The sequence below is a fragment of the Nycticebus coucang genome, chromosome 10 (assembly GCF_027406575.1).
Source record: "Nycticebus coucang isolate mNycCou1 chromosome 10, mNycCou1.pri, whole genome shotgun sequence".
Classification (NCBI taxonomy): domain Eukaryota; kingdom Metazoa; phylum Chordata; class Mammalia; order Primates; family Lorisidae; genus Nycticebus; species Nycticebus coucang.
The window spans coordinates 80,936,906-80,952,340 of record NC_069789.1 but is presented as its reverse complement, the minus strand read 5'-3'; the positions used below and the strand labels follow the sequence as shown (position 1 = coordinate 80,952,340).

At 42.0% G+C, this 15,435-nt stretch overlaps 1 long non-coding RNA gene across 1 annotated transcript; it reads right to left on the bottom strand.

Annotated features, from left to right (window-relative positions):
- Positions 1-1,353: 1,353 nt before the first annotated feature.
- Positions 1,354-11,585, bottom strand: LOC128597623 (uncharacterized). Its single transcript, XR_008383301.1, has 3 exons — positions 11,291-11,585; positions 1,588-1,664; positions 1,354-1,479 (listed from the first exon to the last, which is right to left on the bottom strand). It is a non-coding gene; the product is annotated as an uncharacterized LOC128597623 (long non-coding RNA).
- Positions 11,586-15,435: the final 3,850 nt, after the last annotated feature.

Here is a 15,435-nt window from a genome sequence, read left to right as displayed (position 1 = left end):
GCCCTGCCCTTCTGGAGGTTGGATCACAACATTCCTTATCTCTTTGCAGCAGGATACTGATAATCTGCTGGTTTGGCAGGTGCTCTGAGGTCTGCTCTGGCTGCTATCAGGGCCTGCAGCCCCCATGTGGTCACCTTCTCTGGTTCCCGCTGAAACTTGGCCAACAACACTAACTGAAACCTCAAATATAGGAAGTTGTTTGCTTGTTTCATTAAAGGGCAGTTACCAGACAGCTGAGATGAACTTAATAGGCTTGGCACAGGTGACTGGTGTTTCCAGCACATGCAGCCTCTGTGGTCAGTACTGATGGTCTGTCATGATGTCCCTCTTTCTGAAACAGCTGTGCCAGGCCCCTGCTTTCTCAGTCCACTCAGATCCCCTCCCTTTCTTTTCATTAATGCTTGGCTCAGAGTCTTCCTTATCCATGTGGCTTCTACAGGCAAAGGCCTTCCATGCATTGTAGTTCCAGAATTCTGGGCTGTACTTCTACTTAATTGAGAGTGGACCACAGCAGATGTACTTAATCTGCCTGGAAAATAAGTTTTGCCAAGGGAGGCAGAACCATCTTATTGGTGCAAGTTGAGGCAGCAAGGTGGATGAAAGAGGCAAGGTAGCATCCTGAAAAAATGCATGGGTTTTATTTCAAAGCCAATGCGAAACCCTAGCTCCTCCACTTAAAACAAATTGTAATTTTAAGCACATTATGTAACTCCTCTGAGGGTTAGTTTTCTCATCTTTAAAATATAGAGTATGATATTTCCATCTTAGAACTGGTGCAAAATTTAAATAAGATGACATATATAAAGCACGGGAAACATATATGAGGTAGAATTATGGTAGCTATTATAACTATTGTTAATAATAATATTTACAACCCTTAGATGGGAGGGAGGTGGTAGCTTCTTTTTTCCTCTTAGATTCAAGATTCAACAGGGGTAACTTTCGAACATGGTTGTGAAGAAAGCCATCTAGGTCAGTAGGTAGGTGCATGTTTCCATTGGTATTTAAATGAGTTTTTCAAATTCTAAGAGAATTCTTTCAAAGCAACTTCTGAGCTCTGATAAGATACTGGTTTACCTTCGTATTGCTCTCGTAAGAATCATATCAACTTTATGTGAAGAGGCAAGTTGTCATACTTACTGCTTGATCAAAATTTAGTAGCAAAATATTCCTGCTGTAAGCCACAAGGCATTTTCAAGAAGAAATGATTATCTAAAATAACAATAATAAAAACATTACTTATCAGAGCTGATAAAGTACAGTTAAAGCTGTGCCCGGAGGAAAATGCATAGTAATGATTCATACATAGTCTGTGTCAACTTGACTGGGCCATGGGGTGGGGGTTGCCCAGCTATCTGGTCAAATTTTATTCTGGCTGTGTCTGCAAGGATGTTTCTGGATGAGATTAAATGGAATCGGTGGACTATGAAACAGGTTACCCTTCCTGATGTGGTGGGTCTCCTCCAATTCATTGAAGGCCTGAATAAAACAAAAAAGCCAAGTAAGAGAGAATTCTCACTCTGTGCCTGTGTGTGAGCTGGAGCATTGTTCTTCTGCCTCCCAGCTCACACTTAAACTGGAACTTACTTATTGGCTTTCCTGGTTCTCAGGCCTCAGACAGGGTTTCCAGCTTGCTAATTGAAGATCTTGGGACTTCTCAGTGTCTGTAATTATATAAGCCAACTCTTTATAATCAATTGATAAATGTCTTTATAAAAATCTTATTGGTTCTGCTTCTCTGGAAAACCATGACTAATGCACATAGTCATATAATGAATTAATACAAAATTAAATGGGAAAGAAAAAATGAAACAAACATCAAATCAAAGTAGTTAGAAAAGTGGCAGAACCCCTTAGGAGAGCAGAAGGAAGGAATTGATAAATGCTAAAGCAGAAATCAATGAATTAAAAAACAGAAAGATGTTTTATAATTAATGAATTGCAATAAATAATAAAAAGCTAATTCTTTGAAAACACAATAAGACTTATAAATTATATACTTATCAAGAGAAAAGAAAGGAGCAAGTACAAATAAGAAATGCTAAGGGGAAAATAACCACAGATAAAAGGAGCTAGAAGAAACTTTAGAGACTATTTTGATCAACCACGTAAATAAATTAAAAAAACTTATATAGTTAAGAATTACCTATCCCCAAAGAGAGATTTGGCCATTGTTTGGCTCCCGGGAGTAAGTTCTAGGTCCTTGTAACATCCTGTCTACTATTTTTGTTTCCCTGGGAGACTTGGGCCACACTGTGATTCATGATGGGAGACTGTGGCACACAGTGTCGCAGCCCCGGCCAAAAAACTGCAAAAGGGTCTGGAGACCCTATGGGCCATCAGTCATGTCTATGTTCTTAAGCCTCCAAAAAACTCTGGCCACCAAAGCCCCAGTGAGCTTCCCTGGTTGGCAGTACTCTGTGTGTATCGTCACGTGTTGCTGCTGGGGAGAGCAGCACTGCCAGGGCTTTCCGGGGAGAGGGCAACTGGAAGGTTCATGTTGGAGCTTTCCTGGAGTCTGCCCTATGTGCCCTTCTCTTAGCTGATTTTAGTCTGTATCCTTTCTGTGTAATAAACCATAACCACAAGTATAATAGTTCTGAGTCCTTTCGGCAAATTATCGAATGTGAGGGTAGTCTTAGGAACCCCCTCACTTTGCAAAACATAGTATATTGGATACTTTTCTGGAAAAACATAATTCACTAAAAACTGATTCAACAACATATTTGGTTACATTGTCAGGATCAGTTTTTGCTTTAGTTAGCCTATAAATTAAAAGAAATCCTAAGAAAACTAACATTTCATATGAAAACAGAAGCAAGAAAAATGGAAGGGAAACTACCCCTATAAGATTTATTGTAAAAAAAAATTTACTGTAATGCACGTTGTAAAGTTACAATAATCAAAATAGTGTAGGACATCTTGGAGTTGGAACAGAATAAGAAGTTCAGAAATAGACCAAAACTTATTGGGAATTTGGCTTATGATAATGATGACATTTCAAATAAGTGGGGTAAAAGAGATGAATAATTCAATAAATGGTGTTAAGACAACTGGGTAGACACTTGAAAAAAAATTAAGTTGGATCCATACTTAATTTCTCATATCAGGATACATACCAGGAGAAGCAAGTGTTTTAAATTTTTAAAAATGCTAAAAGATGACTTGGCACCTATAGCACAGTGGTTATGGCGCTGGCCACATACACTGAGGGTGGCAGGTTCATACCCAGACCTGACCTGCTAAACAACAATGACAACTGCAACAAAAAAAATAGTCGGGTGTTGCGGCAGGCACCTGTAGTCCTACTTGGGAAGCTGAGGCAAGAGAATCACTTAAGCCCAAGAGGTTGAGGTTGCTGTGAGTTGTGATGCCACGGCACTCTACCGAGGATGACACAGTGGGACTAAGTCTCAAAAAAATAAAAAATAAAAAATAAATAAAAATGCTAAAAGAAACCATGGAAGACTTAAAAAAATGATCTAATGACCACATTGGAAAGAGGGAAGAACATTCAAAAGTATGACACTAAATATGGAAGCCATAAAGAAAAAAATGATAACTTCTTTTGCATTAAAAATTATGTATGGAAGGAGGCGGAGCAAGATGGCAGCCGAGTAACAGCTTCCTTGCATCTGGGCACCGTGAGTCTGGGGAGATAGGACTCCAGGCATCTCTGGCTGGTGGGATCTGCCTATCATCACCCCTGAGAGGATACAGGGAGTCAACGAGAGACTTCTGGACCCCAAGAGGAGGACTAAAACAGTGGAAAACCGGCAAGTGGTCGCATATGTTCAATCCGTCTAAACCCGCCCGCAACTTCCACAGGCACAAGAACTTAAAGAGCAAGAGGAAGTGAAAGGAAAATTAGGGCAAGGAAACAGATAAAAGAAATCACTCATGAGGAAGAATCAGCAGAAAACTCCAGGCAACATGAAGAACCAGTCCAGAACAACCCCGCCAAGGGACCATGAGGTAGCTACTGCAGAGGATTCCACCTATACAGAAATGTTAGGAATGACAGAAAGGGAATTTAGAATACACATGTTGAAAACAATGAAAGAAATGATGGAAACAATGAAGGAAACTGCTAATAAAGTGGAAATTAACCAAAAGGAAATTCAAAAACAGAATCAAATAAGAGATGAACGATATGAAGAATATAAAAAGGATATAGCAGAGCTGAAGGAAATGAAACAGTCAATCAGGGAAGTTAAAGACGCAATGGAAAGTATCAGCAACAGGTTAGACCATGCAGAAGAAAGAATTTCAGAGGTAGAAAACAAAGTTTTTGAGATAACTCAGATAGTAAAAGAGGCAGAAAAGAAGAGAGAGAAAGCAGAACGTTCACTTTCAGAATTATGGGACTTTATGAAGCGTTCCAACATACGAGCTATAGGAATTCCAGAAAGGGAAGAAGAATGCCCCAGAGGAATGGAAGCCATACTAGAGAATATTACAAAAGAAAATTTCCCAAATATCACCAAAGATTCTGACACACTGCTTTCAGAGGGCTATCGGACCCCAGGTCGCCTCAACTCTAACCGAGCTTCTCCAAGACACATTGTGATGAACCTGTCCAAAGTCAAGACAAAAGAAAAGATTCTGCAAGCTGCCAGGAGTAAGCGCCAGTTGACCTACAGGGGCAAATCCATCAGAGTGACCGCAGACTTCTCTAATGAAACTTTCCAAGCAAGAAGACAATGGTCATCTACCTTTAGTCTACTTAAACAGAACAATTTCCAGCCCAGAATTCTGTACCCTGCTAAGCTAAGCTTCAAAATTGACGGAGAAATCAAATCATTCACGGATATAGAAACATTGAGGAAATTCGCCACAACAAGACCAGCTCTACAGGAAATACTTCAACCTGTTCTGCACACTGACCACCACAATGGATCAGCAGCAAAGTAAGAACTCAGAAATCAAAGGACAGAACCTAACCTCCACACTGTTGCAAAAGATAAAACTAAGCAATGGACTCTCACAAAATAAGACGAATAGAATACTACCACACTTATCAATTATCTCAATAAATGTTAATGGCTTGAATTCCCCACTGAAGAGACATAAATTGGTTGACTGGATTAAAAAACACAAGCCATCCATTTGCTGTCTGCAAGAAACACACCTGGCTTCAAAAGACAAATTAAAGCTCCGAGTCAAGGGTTGGAAGACAATTTTTCAGGCAAATGGAATTCAGAAGAAAAGAGGAGTTGCAATCTTATTTTCAGATACATGTGGATTTAAAGCAACTAAAGTCAAAAAAGACAAAGATGGTCACTTTATATTGGTCAAGGGAAAAATACAACAAGAAGACATTTCAATTCTAAATATCTATGCACCCAATTTAAATGCTCCCAGATTCTTGAAGCAGACCTTACTCAGTCTGAGCAATATGATATCTGATAATACCATAATAACAGGGGACCTTAACACTCCTCTTACAGAGCTGGACAGATCCTCTAAACAGAAATTAAACAAGGATATAAGAGACTTAAATGAGACCCTAGAACAACTGTGCTTGATAGACGCATATAGAACACTCCATCCCAAAGATAAAGAATATACATTCTTCTCATCACCCCATGGAACATTCTCCAAAATTGATCATATCCTGGAACACAAAACAAATATCAACAGAATCAAAAGAATTCAAATTTTACCTTGTATCTTCTCAGACCATAAGGCACTAAAGGTGGAACTCAACTCTAACAAAAATGCTTGACCCCACCCAAAGGCATGGAAATTAAACAATCTTCTGTTGAATAACAGATGGGTGCAGGAAGAAATAAAACAGGAAATCATTAACTTCCTTGAGCATAACAACAATGAAGACACAAGCTACCAAAACCTGTGGGATACTGCAAAAGCAGTTTTGAGAGGAAAATTCATCGCTTTAGATGCCTACATTCGAAAAACAGAAAGAGAGCACATCAACAATCTCACAAGAGATCTTATGGAATTGGAAAAAGAAGAACAATCTAAGCCTAAACTCAGTAGAAGAAAAGAAATATCCAAAATCAAATCAGAGATCAATGAAATTGAAAACAGAAGAATCATTCAGAAAATTAATGAAACAAGGAGTTGGTTTTTTGAAAAAATAAATAAAATAGATAAACCATTGGCCAGACTAACTAGAAATAGAAAAGTAAAATCTCTAGTAACCTCAATCAGAAACGATAAAGGGGAAATAACAACTGATCCCACAGAGATACAAGAAATCTCTGAATACTACCAGAAACTCTATGCCCAGAAATTTGACAATGTGAAGGAAATGGATCAATATTTGGAATCACACCCTCTCCCTAGACTCAGCCAGGAAGAAATAGAGCTCCTGAACAGACCAATTTCAAGCACTGAGATCAAAGAAACAATAAAAAAGCTTCCAACCAAAAAATGCCCTGGTCCAGATGGCTTCACTCCAGAATTCTATCAAACCTTCAAGGAAGAGCTTATTCCTGTACTGCAGAAATTATTCCAAAACATTGAGGAAGAAGGAATCTTCCCCAACACATTCTATGAAGCAAACATCACCCTGATACCAAAACCAGGAAAAGACCCAAACAAAAAGGAGAATTTCAGACCAATCTCACTCATGAATATAGATGCAAAAATTCTCAACAAAATCCTAGCCAATAGATTACAGCTTATCATCAAAAAAGTCATTCATCATGATCAAGTAGGCTTCATCCCAGGGATGCAAGGCTGTTTTAACATACGCAAGTCTATAAACGTTATCCACCATATTAATAGAGGCAAAAATAAAGATCACATGATCCTCTCAATAGATGCAGAAAAAGCATTTGATAAAATCCAGCATCCTTTTCTAATTAGAACTCTGAAGAGTATAGGCATAGGTGGCACATTTCTAAAACTGATTGAAGCTATCTATGACAAACCCACAGCCAATATTTTACTGAATGGAGTAAGACTGAAAGCTTTTCCTCTTAGAACTGGAACCAGACAAGGTTGTCCTCTGTCACCTTTACTATTCAACGTAGTGCTGAAAGTTCTAGCCAATACAATTAGGCAAGACAAGGAAATAAAGGGAATCCAAATGGGAGCAGAGGAGGTCAAACTCTCCCTCTTTGCTGATGACATGATCTTATACTTAGAGAACCCCAAAGACTCAACCACAAGACTCCTAGAAGTCATCAAAAAATACAGTAATATTTCAGGATATAAAATCAATGTCCACAAGTCAGTAGCCTTTGTGTACACCAATAACAGTCAAGATGAGAAGCTAATTAAGGACACAACTCCCTTCATCATAGTTTCAAAGAAAATGAAATACCTAGGAGTATACCTAATGAAGGAGATGAAGGACCTCTATAAAGAAAACTATGAAATCCTCAGAAAGGAAATAGCAGAGGATATTAACAAATGGAAGAACATACCATACTCATGGATGGGAAGAATCAACATTGTTAAAATGTCTATACTTCCCAAAGCAATCTACCTATTCAATGCCATTCCTATCAAAATACCAACATCGTACTTTCTTTTTCTTTTTTTTTTTTTTGTGGTTTTTGACCGGGGCTGGGTTTGAACCCGCCACCTCTGGCATATGGGACTGGTGCCCTACTCACTGAGCCACAGGCACCACCCCATCGTACTTTCAAGATTTGGAAAAAATGATTCTGAGTTTTGTATGGAACCGGAAAAAACCCTGTATAGCTAAGGCAGTTCTCTGTAACAAAAATAAAGCTGGGGGCATCAGCATACCAGATTTTAGTCTGTACTATAAAGCCATAGTGCTCAAGACAGCATGGTACTGGCACAAAAACAGAGACATAGACACTTGGAATCGAATTGAAAACCAAGAAATGAAACTAACATTTTACAACCACCTAGTCTTTGATAAACCAAACAAGAACAGACCTTGGGGGAAAGACTCCCTATTCAATAAATGGTGTTGGGAGAACTGGATGTCTACATGTAAAAGACTGAAACTGGACCCACACCTTTCCCCACTCACAAAAATTGATTTAAGATGGATAAAGGACTTAAACTTAAGGCATGAAACAATAAAAATCCTCAAAGAAAGCGTAGGAAAAACACTGGAAGATATTGATCTGGGGAAAGACTTCATGATGAAGACTGCCATGGCAATTGCAACAACAACAAAAATAAACAAATGGGACGTCATTAAACTGAAAAGCTTCTGTACAGCTAAGGAAACAATAACCAAAGCAAAGAGACAACCTACACAATGGGAAAGGATATTTGCATATTTTCAATCAGACAAAAGCTTGATAACTAGGATCTATAGAGAACTCAAATTAATCCACATGAAAAAAGCCAACAATCCCATATATCAATGGGCAAGAGACATGAATAGAACTTTCTCTAAAGATGACAGATGAATGGCTAACAAACACATGAAAAAATGTTCCTCATCTCTATATATTAGAGAAATGCAAATCAAAACAACCCTGAGATATCATCTAACCCCAGTGAGAATGGCCCACATCATAAAATCTCAAAACTGCAGATGCTGGCGTGGATGTGGAGAGCAGGGAACACTTTTACACTGCTGGTGGGACTGCAAACTAGTACAACCTTTCTGGAAGGAAGTATGGAGAAACCTCAAAGCACTCAAGCTAGACCTCCCATTTGATCCTGCAATCCCATTACTGGGCATCTACCCAGAAGGAAAGAAATCCTTTTATCATAAGGACACTTGTACTAGACTGTTTATTGCAGCTCAATTTACAATCGCCAAAATGTGGAAACAGCCTAAATGCCCACCAACCCAGGAATGGATCAACAAGCTGTGGTATATGTATACCATGGAATACTATTCAGCCATTAAAAAAAATGGAGACTTTACATCCTTTGTATTAACCTGGATGGACATGGAAGACATTATTCTTAGTAAAGCGTCACAAGAATGGAGAAGCATGAATCCTATGTACTCAATTTTGATATGAGGACAATTAATGACAATTATGGTTATGGGGGGGAACAGAAAGAGGGAAGGAGGGAGAGGGGTGGGGCCTTGGTGTGTGTCACACTTTATGGGGGTGGGACATGATTGCAAGAGGGACTTTGCCTGACAATTGCGGTCAGTGTAACCTGGCTTATTGTACCCTCAATGAATCCCCAACAATAAAAAAAAAAAAAATTATGTATGGAAAAACTAACAAAATAAAAGAGTAATGTGAAGCCAGAATAGTTATGCTAATATTCCTAACACATAAGGCTTTCTACTCACCAATAAGAAAGATGATATAGTATATGATAAGAAAATAAACAAAAGAGAGCTCATAGAAATAGCAACAGAGAGTTCATAGAAAAAGGATCACGATGTGGGCAGTGCCTGTGGCTCAAGGAGTCGGTACTGGCCCTGTATACCGGAGGTAGCACGTTTAAACCTGGACCTGGCCAAAAAAAACCCCAAAAACAGAAAATAAAAAAAAAAATCTCCATGTTTTATAAACATTGCTCTCCATTACCTATAATAAGATACATTACATAATAAAACTACAGAAAGATAGCATTTACCATTTTTTACTTATAAATTGGCAAAGATAAAAAATCTGTTTATATGCTGTATTGGTGAAGGCATGGAACATGGAAACTCTTTCATATTGTGGAGGGGACATTAGATCCATGCAACCTTTATGGGTGGCAAAAAGTACAAATGCACATCCCTGATGTAGCATTTTACATCTGGGGGTTTATACTAACCACTTTTGGACAAAGTTATATATATATATACAAAGTTATTCACTGTGGCATTGTGTCAAAGAATAAAAGACCACCTAAATGTCCCTCAAAATAAACTGATGGCTCAATAAAGTGTGGTGCATTGAGACAGTGGAATACTGTGCAGCTCTAAAAAAAACTAAGGAAGCTTTTTATGTACTGATGTAAGGATGAACTCCCAGATACACTTTTTTTTTTTTTTTTTTGAGACAGAGTATCACTCTGTTGCTCCAGGCTACAGTGCCATGGTGTCACCCTAGCTCACAGTAACTTCAAACTCCTGGGTTCAAGTGATCCTCCTGCCTCAGTTTCCCAAGTAGCTGAGACCACAGATAAGCCACAACACCTGGCTATTTTTTCTGTTTTTAGTAGAGATGGGGTCTCGCTCTTGGTCAGGCTGCTCTTGAACTCCTGAGCTCAAGGGTTTCTCCCACCTTGGCCTCCCAGAGTGCTAGGATCACAGACATGAGCCACTGTGTCTAGCCCCAGATACACTTTAAATTGATAAAAATAAGGCGCAGAATGGTATGTACTATCATTTCTGCAGAATGGAACAAAAAGGAATGTACATGGCAGTGAAAACCGGCATGCATTATTGAACCTCAGCACAGCCATACGTGGAGGGTAGCGTGGTTCTATCTGATTCTGCAGGCGAGGGTGATTGAGAGATTAGAGAGTCACATACTAGCTGGTGAGGAGTAAGGGTTGGGATGTGAAGTCAGGCAGTCTGGCTCCAGTTTGTGCTCTAATGCCCACGCCACACCACCTCCCCTTGCATGGATACATGTGTACATTTGCTTGTGCATTTATAAACTATCTCTGGGTGGTTAAGGGAAAGCGATGGGAGGTGGATATTTCACTGTATTTCCTTTTGTGCATTTTGACCATTGGGTCATGTCAAATAGTATCTATATGTTCTTATTAAAAAACCCCAATAAATTTGTGATTGGAACCAGGGTGCAGGGGAGGAGAATACGTTGCTTGGGACCTGAGTTCCCTGAGGCAGTTGTGAAATCTGGCCTGGTACTAGGGGCTGGGGGCTCTGTCTGCCATGCTGGGTAAACCTCTCGGCCTTGCCATGGCTCTGACCCACTCACTGGGCTCTTGTAAGGATGGTGAGTAAAGGTGTGTAAGGAGGGGCCCACTCAGCCTTCTGCTGATTGTGGCCCAGGGTCAAGGATATGGCCATCAGGCTGGACCCTCTGCTGTGCCCTAGGTAGGACATGTCTTCCCTTTGCCCCCACACCCCTGGCAAAAGCCTTCTTGCTCCCTGCTCCCTGCCTCCCCCAGCTGCCTGCCCAGGCTTGCTTGGCGAGTCTCAGGGCAGTGGGTTGGGCAGGGTCTATTTCTGGTGGTGCAGATAAAGTGTTCTTGGGAACGGAGGCTGTGTGAAGGAGCACTTGGTTTTAAAGCACTTGGACTTGACTTCATCTCCGGATAAGAGGCCTACATAGCCTGCTTGGGAGTCACCCACAGCAAAGCCAGAGGGCTGTGGGGCTGGGGAGCACGTGGGCTTCCTTCCCAGACACACTCACCGGGGAAACTGTCTTTCTCCGCCCTTCCCTTCCTTGCTTACCTGGGCACAGCCGGTGCCGGGTGATGGGCTGGGGTCAGGTATCCAGCGGTCACCCCTCCCCAGCAGCTGGCTTCCTCCTCCTCCAGCTGTGATGAAGGAGCCAGAATACCTGCAACAGATTCACAACCTCACAGCAACACAGCTGCAGCCACCATAAGACCACACAGCCATAGCCAAGCACACAACAGCAACCACACAGCACCTGCACAATGGCCGCACCACAGTGTCAGCTGCCCCGTATGGATGCTTGTGATGCTCTCAATGAAGACCCTGAGATGGGTCTCCCGGGAGCCTGCTCCAGCTTGGCGGGGCCAGGAGACTGGGTAGGGCTGGTCCTGCCGACAGGGCCTCCTCTGTGGAAGGCGTGGTCCCTAGAGGACTTCTGCCTCAACTTGGCTGTAAGCCCTGGAGGCTGGGGCACTTCCATATTTTCCTTTTCTGAGGGTGCCCTGAGATGCTCAGCAATGCCCTCAGCGTGAGTGGCCTTGGCTGGTGCTCTGGGGTGGGAGCAAGCAGTGCATTTCCTCGTGTTCTGGAGTCCCATTTGCTGTGGCACCTTATACCAGGGAGCAAGCCTGTGGCCTTCCAGAGCCACTTTTTAGAAGGGGCTGGGGTAACAGGTGAGCAGCAAAGCTTTAGGGTGGGTCAGCACAGCCCTGGGAAAGCAGAAAGCATCTGCTCTACGCAGCCCCCTGCTGGCTATGGACTTCAGCTCACCTGCAGGCATGGTCCCTTGGACTGACCATGTGTTGGGGAGGGGGACTTGTGCAGGCTGTAGAACAAGGCTCCAGCTGCCCACTGTTCCTGATGCAGGTCACCTTTCTCCTGGGTGCCTCTCCTCCCTCCTTCCTCCTGCTGGGTGCTCCCAGTGCTCACTTGTATGCCCGCCCAACTTCCCTGGGAGCCAGTGAAGGCCAGCCCTGTTTCCCCTGGTTTGTGTCTCTGCACCCAGTTGGGGGCCTGGCATTTAGCAGGTGCTCTGACAATGATGGAAAGAACTTAACTGGCAGGAGGGATGGGTCCAAGATCTTTGCTGCTCAGTGTCACAGGTAATTCCAGAGGGATATCTGGATAATTCCAGAAGTAGACTGTCATCAGAAGCAGGGCCCAGGCCTCCAACTCCAGGGGACATGCAGTTTCTATTGGCCAGAAATCTCTAGCTTTCTCTCTGGGCTGCAGAAGCAGCAGAATTCCTAGGCACCTGCAAGGCACTGGGCACAGTGGGGTTGAGTCCAGTGACAAGCTGGGCATTGTTGCCTCACTTTTCTTTCAGTTTCTGCTTCCTATTAGGGACCCAGGATAGAATTAATGGGAAATGAAGATAGCCAGGCAGAATTTCCATGCTCTTGGAGCTCTAGAAACCTAAGAGGCAATAAGAGGGGGAGCTGGAAAGGTTGTAGTGAGGTGTCATATGGGGGCTCAAAGGAGCAGAGAGGAGAGGAGGGTTGGGGTCAGGGACTTCAGTGTGAAGCCAGTTATCAGAGGAGGGAGGGGCTGGTGGCCTCATGCTGCATGTGGGGTGGAGAGGCCCAGGAACACAGTGATGGGGGAGTAGAGGGGTGAGGTGAGGCTAGGAAGACACACGCCTCTGCTAAGGAGGTTGGATTTTACGTAATAAGCAACTGGGAGTCACGAATGCAGGAAGATGATTCAGTCAACACATGGTGGCTTGGGAAGACAATTGCATCCTGGGGGGAGGAGCTGCCAGGCAGGGTGGTCTGTGCAGAACCTGCTGTGGATTCAGGGCTGGGCAGGGTGAGGTGTGTGATGGGTGCAGGGCAGGAGCTCCGCCACATGGGCAGCAGTGGAGAAGTGTTGACCAGGATTCAAAAGGCACTGGGGTGGGGCATGTGGGGGTGGAGGACAAGGAGAGAGGAGAGGAGGGGGGAGGGAGAGGAGCTTTCTGATGCAAAGGAGCAAGGTTTAACAGCAAACTTACTTTGTCTATGTCATTTCCGTGTGAGGCCATGCCAGTGAGAAATGAAGTGTCTCGTCATACTTACTGCCCCTAGTTCTAGGCTAATGGTATTTGGTTGTGTCAATGTCAAGAGAAGAGAAATCTCTCCTCTTCCAATCTTGGAGAACTGCTTGTCTTGCTGAGAAGTACCCTAAGCTTCCTCTTTTCTGATTTCAGAGAAGAGGTACATTTTTCTTCCAACAAAAGGGGAACCAGCTCCCAAAGCTGTCCGACAGTGGCCTATGAGGTTTGCTAAAGCCCTTGCCTGCTGTCTAGAGGGGCTGACAGGCCCTTGCCCCCAGATCCAGCCTGTTGGGATAGCAACAGTCTCCCTTTGTCTTACCCAGTTCCCGACCAGTGGTTCTTTTTTTTTTTTTTGTTTTGCTTTCTGGCAGTTTTATTTATTTATTTATTTTAATTGTTAAATCATAGCTGTGTACATTAGTGCAATCAAAGAGTACAATGTTCTGGTTTCATATATAATATGAAATATTCTCATCAAACTGTTCAACGTAGCCTTCATGGCATTTTCTCAGTTATTGTATGTAGACATTTGTATTCTGCATTTAGTAAGTTTTGCCTGTACCCATTCTAAGATGCACCATAGGTGCGGCCCCACCCATTACTCTCCTTCCACCCTAACCTCCCCCCTCCCTTACCCTCCCTTGGCCCTTTCCCCATAGTCTTGTGCCATAGTTGGGTTATAGCCTTCACGTGAAAGCTATAATTTAGCTTCATAGTAGGGCTGAGTACATTGGATACTTTTTCTTCCATTCCTGAGATACTTTGCTAAGAAGAATATGTTCCAGCTCCATCCATGTAAACATGAAAGAGGTAAAGTCTCCATCTTTCTTTAAGGCTGCATAATATTCCATGGTATATATGTACCACAGTTTGCTAGTCCATTCGTGGGTCGATGGGCCCTTGGGCTTCTTCCATGACTTAGCAATTATGAATTGGGCTGCAATAAACATTCTGGTACAGATGTCTTTGTTATATTGTGATTTTTGGTCTTCTGGGTATAAACCTAGTAAAGGAATTATAGGATCGAATGGCAGGTCTATTTTTAGGTCCCTAAGTATTCTCCAAACATCCTTCCAGAAGGAACATATTAGTGTGTATTCCCACCAGCAGTGTAGAAGTGTGCCCTTTTGTCCACATCCATGTCAACATCTCTGGTTTGGGGATTTTGTTATGTGGGCTACTCTTACTGGGGTTAGGTGATATCTCAAGGTAGTTTTGATTTGCATTTCTCTGATGATTAAGGACGATGAGCTTTTTTTCATGTGTTTGTAGATTGTGCGTCTGTCTTCTTTAGAGAAGTTTCTCTTCAAGTCCCTTGCCCACCCTGAGATGAAATCACTTGTTCTTTTCTTGCTAATACGTTTGAGTTCTCTGTGCATTCTGGTTATTAAACCTTTATTGGAGGTATAACTTGCAAATATTTTCTCCCATTCTGACGGCTGTCTGCTTACTTTACTTACTATGTTCTTGGCTGTGCAGAAGTTTTTAGTTTGATCAGGTCCCAGTAATGTGTTTTTGTTACTGCTTCAATTGCCTGGGGAGTCCTCCTCATAAAATATTCACCCAGGCCAATTCCTTCAAGAGTTTTCCCTACATTTTCTTCAAGTATTTTTATAGTTTCATGTCTTAAGTTTAAATCTTTTATCCAGTGAGAGTCTATCTTAGTTAATGGTGAAAGGTGTGGGTCCAGTTTCAGTTTTTTACAGATCGCCAGCCAGTTCACCCAGCACCATTTGTTAAATAAGGAATCTTTTCTCCACTGAATGTTTTTAATTGGCTTGTCAAAGATCAAATAACGGTAAGTAGCTGGATTCATCTCTTGGTTCTCTATTCTGTTCTAGACATCTACTTTTCTGTTTTTGTGCCAGTACCATGCTGTTTTGATCACTATCGATTTATAGTACAGTCTCAGGTCTGGTAGTGTGATTCCTCCTGCTTTGTTTTTATTGCTGAGTAATGTTTTGGCTATTCGAGGTTTTTTCTGATTCCATATAAAATGAAGTATTATTTTTTCAAGATTTTTAAAATATGACAATGGAGCTTTAATAGGAATTGCATTAAAATTATACATTGCTTTGGGTAGTATAGACATTTTAACAATGTTGATTCTTCCCAGCCATGAGCATGGTATGTTTTTCCATTTGTTAACATCTTCAGCTATTTC